This window comes from Capsicum annuum, chromosome 12 (genome assembly GCF_002878395.1).
Source record: "Capsicum annuum cultivar UCD-10X-F1 chromosome 12, UCD10Xv1.1, whole genome shotgun sequence".
In the NCBI taxonomy this organism is placed as follows: Eukaryota; Viridiplantae; Streptophyta; class Magnoliopsida; order Solanales; family Solanaceae; genus Capsicum; species Capsicum annuum.
This window is the reverse complement of record NC_061122.1, coordinates 25,012,442-25,021,917: the sequence shown is the minus strand read 5'-3', so window position 1 is coordinate 25,021,917 and position 9,476 is coordinate 25,012,442. Positions and strand designations below refer to the sequence as shown.

Sequence of the window (9,476 nt, the reverse complement as noted above, 5' to 3'; positions counted from 1 at the left end):
TTCGTACAAATTTTCAGTCACAGCTGTCAACTTCAAATTATGATTCCGCTTCGTTGCTGATCCGATTAAGATTTTTTTTGAAGAACTTGTTCCTCTCATCTCAATATTTGATTAGGAATTGACGGAGTTGAATTTGGTCCCGAATAGTAGCTGCGTTTTTTATGTTTGTGCTTCTTTTCATTCTCTAGTTTTGGTATTATTTGTTGTATTGTTGCTTGTTGTTTGACACTTGTTTAGTGATCATTTTGGAGAACAATATTGTAACTCTTGGTGATTACAGTGGAGGTTTTGATCCTGTGGTCATTTTCGAGCACAATATTGTAACTCTTGGTCAAATTAGTAAAAAGACATTTTCTAAATCAACTAAAAATGAAAATAAAATGAAAAAGAAGAAAGTAATTTATAGTTTAACAAATTGATGAAATACATTTAAGTAATATTTCCTCCGTCAATCTTTACTAGTCCACTAAAAATAATAGTATACTTGTTCATTTTGAAAAACTAATTCATCATATCGTGTCTTTTTAACCTTTGTTAGATATAATAAAATCACGTTTTTATTAATTATTTTTAAGGGGTGTGTCAAATGAAATATAGACAAGTAAAATGAATAGAGGAAATAGTATTTTTGATCTCTTAATCATTGATAAATTATAGTTTTGATTTTTGTGATATGTACTTAACGTATAACTTTCAATTAATTGTAATATTTATTTGATCATTTTCCCTGTAAGTATTCATTTGCACAAGCTGACACTACCCATTGAGAAAAAGTTTTACAGTTGGCAAGTTTTGTACGTACAATATCTCATCCAATTTACAAGGTTTCATTAACAAATGTAAAATAACAACAATATCCAAACAAGGCACCAGGACTTTGATTATCTCTTTGTTGTAAGATAAGAAACTGAATCATGAATGTGCATTATATACAATTCAAGCATTATGTCCATTATTACACAATGAATCAACATGAGTCATTTGGTGACAACAATGAAGATAAAATCTGCACACTAAAGTTTACACCAGGATTTCCTCAATAAACAAAGAATTATTCCTATGATCCCTTAATCGCGAAATGATGCACGACGAACAGCAGGAAATCCTAGTTCATCATAACCAGTGCATCACAGAAAATGAAAATACACTATCAGAAATATATATAGAATATTAGGTGCAGTTGAATCACTGTCACCATTGGCAGATACATTAGCCTGATTGATGTGAGGAGCAGGAGGTCGGTTAGTGCCATTCCAGAACTGCCTTTTAACACAGGTTGGATCACCATTGCCGAAAAAAGTGGGGGAGTTTCATTGCCAACCAAAAAATGGAGATCAACAGAAAGAATCACACGCTAGTTGATATAAGAAAGCCAAGGAACACACGAAATTGGCTCAAAACAGTCCAAATACACTCCCAAAAAACAGTCCACTAATTCAAAGAATCGAGGACCCTTTTGAAGACCACTCTCAGATTCAAGAATAAAATACAAAAAGGACAACATAACTAGGTGTTTGACACCTTTTGCAGCCAACAACAAACTAAGTTAACAACACAAGATGAAACAACAATGCGAACAACAACAACAACAACAAAACGGCTTCACAATACAAGATACAAAACGGATACAAGATTATAAAAGAAAAAAGATAGATAGATAGACCACATGAAGGTATAATGTTAAGAACCCAAGAATGGTAACTCTTGGACCCTTAACACTACACACAACAATAAACCTATCTCTTACAAAGACACAAGATCGGAATCCACCTCCCAAGCATCAATGTTTCCAAGCAAATGCAAACACAAGTGATTCTACACTTGTCTAAGCCCTAATTTCGGCTTTGGGTGCCTCAAGGAAAGAGGACTTGTGTTTCTTTGTCTTGTAAGACTTACAACTTCATTCATAAACTAAGTAAAGAAAACCCTACATTGTTCTTTATATAGCTATTACAAGATATATATAAGTTAAAATGACCAAAAGGGACTTTAAAGAGTGGGCTGCACATCAAGTGTAAGTTATGAGCTGATTTTGGTGTGTTTTGGGCCTCTTCTACACTTCAATTGCACACACCAAGTCTTGGGACCAACGCGCACCATATTCATGATTATTCTTGTATCATCCTCTTCATCTTGAGAGAAATTTGCCCACAAATTCACGATTTTATATCGTTCAATTGGCCACTTCAAAAGTAACCACTCAAAACAGTCCGCAAAACATGAAGAGCCCGATAGCTCAATAATAACAAGGGGCGTATCAAAGACGAGCTAAAAACATCCCACAAGAGATGCACAAAAAACGGTCCATAAGCTAGCCAAACCCGAGAGCATAATGACAAAAAGTCTCAGATCCAACATCTTCATTTTAACCCTCGGCTTCCTCTCCCTCTTGAGATTAGCCTTCAACTCATCCGTCTCAAGTCCCCTTCTATCATATAAGCATCTTCGTAGACTCCATATCCTTCGTTCTCTCTCTACCATGTTCCTCTTCTTAGATATGTTGGTTTTGGGAAAGGGAAGTTTCGGTTGAGAGGCTCGATTTGGTAAAGTGGAGCTTTGGTTGTGGAGCTTGGATGGGAGAAAATTGGCTTCCAAGTCCTCCTTGTTGGAATTGATCAACTTGCGGGGAAGTGGTCTATCTTGTTCTCGGTTTTGAGGGTTATTTGGAGCTTGGCTTGTGGCATTATGTTGTGGTCTTGAAGGATTGGTCATTGGAAGTAAAGTTTTGAGAGAAAAAGCACGGGAGTTCCTTCGACTCTCTATTTGATCCAACCTCTCACTCATAGTTACCACATCCGAGTCAATTTTTTCAAGACCCACATTTTTCCTAGCAAGGTCTTGGGACAAAGCATCAAGGAGGGCCAATATGGCTTCCATTATGCCCAATAAGTTACCTACAAAACAACAAATAAGTTAGATGTACAAGAATGGTCCTCATACTCCCTCTCTATTGTTTTGTCTCTCGGATTTTTTTTTTACTTTTGTCTCACAAGTGTCGTAACCTTGCCTGTACTCCGTGAGGCATTGAGCGGTGGACCAAGTATTACAATGACTCAAAAGAATAAGACACACAAAGGAATGTATATACGAAGGACGGTTTCAAAACTAACTTAATTACAATCTAGTACTAGCTTGTAAGTTAGTAATGGAATCAACAAATGAAACTAATGGAACAACACAATGAAACTAAAAGATCAAAATTTGAGCCAAAATTATTGCGTGAACAGTGTATATGGTGATGTGGCGGTCCACGTGGCAGTCCACTAGTGGTTCGGTTCTTGACAAATTTTAATTTCACAATTTGGACTTTGGTGGAAATTGTTCAATGGAGGGAAATACAAACTAGTCTTTGGAGCCCCTTTTTCAATTCAAATTTTAAGACTTAAAAGTCTTTGACTAGACTTGTACTTCTCCTTAAAACATGGACCCTTGTTTTATGAAAAAAGGTTGAGATGTGATGTGAAGTCTTTTTGGTGGTTGGGGGTCTTTCAAGATTCAACAAATACTACACCTTGTCTTTCACCTTTTTAAGATCTAAGTTCACTTTAATAGTAACAAGGTGATGAATATGGTGAAGAATTTAAAGAACACAACAACCACAATAAGAACAACCAACAACAATCTCCCAAGAACAACAAGTCCACCACAACAAGGTCAACAATCTCACGGCCAAGACCACAAGGATAGAAACAACAATCGGCTAAGTCCCCTAAGTGTTGTGTTTTCGATTTTACAAAAGGTGAAGGTTGTGATGAACAAAAAGAACACAACAACAATATTTTAAGATCTACAACAACAACACAACACAAGGCCTTCAACTCGGTCAAGGCTAGAACAACAACAACATCCAATCGGCCACACTTTGTTCACAACAACAATATTAACAATTCAAGCTCAAGTTTGGATCGACTCAAAGTGTTAGTGAGGAACAAAAATAACACTACAAACACACAATACAAGTAAAATACTCCTAGACCTAGACTCAAGAACAAATCTTGGCCAAGAACACAATTTCGGCCAAGATAACAACAATGGACAGATTGCAATTTTTCTGAAGTTTTCAGCTTTTCAACAATTTTTTTTATTATTTTCTAACAAGCAAGCCCAAGATTGATCTTGTAGGAACAAGATCAAGCCATGCTTTGATACCAAAAGATACAAGAAAACCAAGGAACACACGGAATTGGCTCAAAACAGTCCAAACACACTGCCAAAAAACAGTCCACTAATTCAAAGAATCGAGGACCCTTTTAAAGACCACTCTCGGATTCAAGAATAAAATACAAGGACAATATAACTAGGTATTTGACACCTTTTGCAGCCAACAACAAACTAAGTTAACAACACAAGATGAAACAACAATGCGAACAACAACAACAAAAAAAAAACGGCTTCACAATACAAGATACAAAACGGATACAAGATTATAAAAGAAAAAAGATAGATAGATAGACCACATGAAGGTATAATGTTAAGAACCCAAGAATGGTAACTCTTGGACCCTTAACACTACACACAACAATAAACCTATCTCTTACAAAGACACAAGATCGGAATCCACCTCCCAAGCATCAATGTTTCCAAACAAATGCAAACACAAGTGATTCTACACTTGTCTAAGCCCTAATTTCGGTTTTGGGTGCCTCAAGGAAAGAGGATTTGTGTTTCTTTGTCTTGTAAGACTTACAACTCCATTCATAAACTAAGTAAATAAAACCCTACATTGTTCTTTATATAGCTATTACAAGATATAAGTTAAAATGACCAAAAGGGCCTTCAAAGAGTGGGCTGCCCATCAAGTGTAAGTTATAGGCTGATTTTGGTGTGTTTTGGGCCTCTTCTACACTTCAATTGCACACACCAAGTCTCGGGACCAACGCGCACCATATTCGTGATTATTCTTGTATCACTAGTAGAAAACAACTCACCTTATGTTGAGGCCGTCGGAAGCATTAAATGCGTATCAAGCATTAAAGGGGAATAACATCTGCATTAATATACCTCAATCTCTTTGCAACCACGTCCAGTTTGCTACTGTTGTTTCTCCATCAACATTTGTGTTTCCTCTTCTTCTTTGATTATACTTTGAAACAAAAAATGGATAGGCGAGATGTCAACAGAAACATGTAGCATGTCCATTTTTTTTTGCTTCAAAGTACAACACAAAAAATAATAGGAAGGACAAATGCTGACGCAGAAACAAGAACAACAAACAAGACGTGGTTGCAAGACTTCAATTTTCCACTTCATATGTACTTGGATTTAAAGGAAGAGTACCAACAGAAACCTGCAAGGACACCAAATTACTCATCATTCATAACTTCATGATAATTATGATTACATAAAACTCGGGAAAAGGATAATTCAAACTACTCGGATACACCTTTTAATCTATATCAACTTGGAGAATTAGAACCAAAACAAAATCAAATTATGTCCAAGATAATGATTATTCTATTTAAACATGCAGGATATAAACGAGGCCTGCATAAATGCTTCAATTACTAGTATTCAGATGAGATGGAACCTGATACTTCAAATCCATAGTTGGTACCAAAAGATTTTCTTTACAAATTTAAAAGAAAGTAGTAATTTTGGAATCAAAGAAGTAAATAGTTGAGGATGGGGAAAAACCTAAAGCATGGAAGGAGTCTCTCCTACAACAGCCTAGTATAAATAAACACCGACATCCAGAGGCTCACACAGATACTACCCACAGGTTGACCAAATATTCTGGGATATTTAGAGACTTATACCCCAAGGTTATTCTACTATCCAGTCATTTGGCATCCACCACAAAGCGATAGAATTAAATGCAACACAAGTGGTGCATCCAGAGTTAATCCAGGCAGAAGCACTTACAGTTTTTGTTAAGGAATTATACAGGAGATCTAGTGTATGCACAGGGAGAAGAAATTCAAAAAGTTACTAATACAGACTATAGAGGCGGAAGCTATTGTTATAAGGGAAGCACTGGCATTCATATACTGTGTAGCATTGGGATTTAAATCAAATATGTCTGGAAATAGACTCCTTCATGCTACACAAAATTCGTACTACGGTGTGGGAAGTGCCATGGAATATAGCAGTGATAGTTGAGGATATAAGGAGCATCTCTCAAATGTGTCAAGGCAGTATTTCATTTTTAGAGAAGGAAATGAACTGGCTGACTTTTTAGTTAACCTGGCTTTTGAAAACACAGGTAGGCTTGAGTTTAACTCATTTACTGATCTACCAAGTTTAGCTAGAAAGATTGTTAACATAGATAAACAACAAATATCAACACTAGGAATCAAGACAGAGAGAATTATTGACAGCAGGGAAAGGGGAAAAGGAGAAGCAACATACATAGTACGATTACATAGCACAGAGGCAAGGAACAATGGATAATCTTTACGGAATCAATACAGACAAAGGAATCATCAAACATTTATATACACAGCTTTTCTACAGCAACAAAAGGCACATTACTACCAGTGATAGTCATTATCAGCATCGTCAATCATTAGGGATCAGAACAACTGAGGGGATGTGGAGTGTACAATGGACTCAAATACCAAAAGAGTGTTTCAGCAAAATACAGGGGTGCTTTACTCATAGAACGAGTCAGAGAGCATGGAAGAGAAGATCGAGAAGCATCATTCCCACAGATGGATTCTCCCATCGTCTGAGTTTCAGAAAAGGAAAGAGAGTCAGTAAAGGTGATATAGCACAGAAAGGCACTGAAAAGGGGATACGTCCGATCTACACAGGTACATCGGGGTGGAGCTTCTGCTCAGCTCAGGTGAACGAAGAGATGAGGAGATGCAAATGACTGCCGACGGCACATAAGTGAAGAGTTACTTCCCTAACCTCGGAGAGGAGATACATACAAGGATTAAGGCTATCTAGAGCCTTCTAGACACTTGTTGTCAAGTTTTATCGGCTACTTACTAGGGGCGCTCAATATTGGGTCGGCCAGACCTTGTTCCTCTTTTATATTGTTTATAATAAAATCGGTGCAAGCCTGAGTCAATTTAATTTATTTTTTTAAAAGAAGAAGCAAATAGTAAGAACTTGGATATGCTCCACGGCAATCAGACGACCAGTAACTTGATCTGTAATAACAACATCAGATGAACCAACACAAGATATAGTGATCGACTATGTTGCTCGGACCTAATTTGAGTGAACATTAATTATATCTGCAGATGGTGAAGTGTCATGGACACTTCACCATCTGCAGATATAATAAATCTTCCCTCAAAGATTTTTTGTTTCATATGAACCATGCTGGATGACATGTATACAAGGGTGCTTTACTCACGGAACGAGATCTTACTAAAAATTTGAGATCTCACAGAACAAGGAAGAGAAGATCGAGAACCACAATTTCTACAGTTGGATCCTCCCATTGTTCGAGTTTAAGAAAAGGAAAGAGAGTTAGTATAGGAGATACAGCACAGAAAGGCACAAGAAATGGGATACCTACCGATCTACTCAGGCATATCGGGGTGGAGGTTCTGCTCAACTCAGAAGAAAGGAAAGACGAAGAGATGCAAACGATCGTGTTCGCAACAAATTTGCCCATGTTGCTCCAATGCTTGTAAAAATGTTTTCAGAATGTCCTTTTAATGTTATGTAATTTCATTATTTATAGTTGTTGGGAGTAGGCCAGGTTACTTGTAATTGGCCAAAACATGTCATTTGACACTTGACAGTTTTTGACTGGTTCGTGAATTTGATTGAGATTTCCACATCATTTGAACACGTGATATCTTTTTGGTCATGAATTTATCAGAGACACCAAGTCACCCTGACACGTGATATGGATTTGGGCTTCAAGGCATAATGGACCTTGGCCATTAATTCAATAAAATCGACTTAATTATTAGCAAAGCCCAAATTAATTATTTAACCCAAATGAACATGAATTAGATCCAAATTTTGTATGAATTTAACCCAATAAAATTTATATGTCTGCAGACCTTCGACGACACAGAAATGAAGAGTCACTTTACTAATCTTGGAGATGAGATGTACATGCAAGGGTTAAGGCTATCTGGAGCCTTCTAGATACTTGTTGTCAAGTTTTATCTGCTACTTACTAGGGCTTCTCACTATTGTGCCGGCTAGACCTTGTTCCTTTTTTTTTTTTTTTTGTATATAATAACATCCGCCCAAGCTTGGGTCAATTTAATCTATTTTTTAAAAAACAAGAACTAACTAGTAAGAACCTGGATAGGCTCTGCTGCAACCAGACGACCAATAACTTGATCTGTAATAAAAAGACCAAATGAACCAACACAATATATAGTCATCAACTATATGGTTGGACCTAACTTGAGGGCTGCACTTGATCATCTTCAAATATAATAAAATCTTCCCTCAAAGATTTTTTTATTTCATATGAACCCTGCAGGATGACATGTATATCATAAGATAAGTATCTTAAGAATTCAAGATATGTAATTTCCTGTCTCCCATGTTTACAGAGTAAGATCGGTTAACCAATAATGAAACTCGATAAGCAGAATAGCAACATAAGAGTTCCTTCAACAAAAAATTCAGAGAGGTATGGAAGGACACTCTAACATTTTCAGATGGTTTGTTTTCAAAAACTTCACAAACACAGTCAAGATCAAATATTTACTGTCCTTATAAAAGAAAATCCTGCACTTACTCTTAACCTTTAATTTTAAGTGACAAATTTTGCACAAGTGTGGACTTTGGTATGTAGATTTGACTAAAATAATATATCCATCCTAGTAGAAGAAATATTAGTATAACTAAAAAGATTACCTTTTGAGAAAGAAAGACTAGTTTCATATGGAAACATCACATTAAAAATTAAAAATATTATAAATATAACTAAAAAAAGGATAGTTTCATAGGGAAAGATGACATTAGATTTAAAATAAGTTGGTTAATGAAGTTCAAGCATCAAAACATGTGAAAGTCGAGCAAAATAGTATCATTTATAAGTATGTAAAAGATTCTGAGATGAATGACTTCTGTAGTCGAGCGTCCTAGCATAAATTCGGACTGATTCTGGAAAATAGTCATGATTCTCCGCAACCTCAACTCCACCACATTTCCCAAACCTTCATAGTGTGACTTAAAAAATCGATACCCCTATAATAGTTGCAATTTTGAATGTCGCCCTTATTCTTGTACAATGGGCTCATTGTATTTCATCTCCAAGCTTTGGACATCTTCGCCGTCTGAGAATGACATTAAACAATTCCACCAACCACTCCACATCAGCCCCTCCTATGCTCTTCCAAAACTCCACCAAAATCTCATTTAGCTCAATCGCTCTACCTCTATGCATCCTACGAATAGCACCCTTAACCTCCTCAACCCTTATACCCTTACAACAACCAAAGTCGTGACGACTCCCTGGTTCCACCAAATACCCAGCACAATGCTCCCGTCCCCCTCTTCATTCAGGAGTTTATGGAAGTATAGGTACCCCCTCCACCAATACTTCGTTG

General features: G+C 36.6%; 1 long non-coding RNA gene across 1 annotated transcript; it reads right to left on the bottom strand.

The window, feature by feature from the left end:
* Positions 1-2,821: 2,821 nt before the first annotated feature.
* LOC124889331 lies at positions 2,822-7,974 on the bottom strand. The gene is made up of 2 exons (XR_007048239.1): positions 7,472-7,974; positions 2,822-5,287 (listed from the first exon to the last, which is right to left on the bottom strand). It is a non-coding gene; the product is annotated as an uncharacterized LOC124889331 (long non-coding RNA).
* Between the last annotated feature and the right edge of the window lie 1,502 nt (positions 7,975-9,476).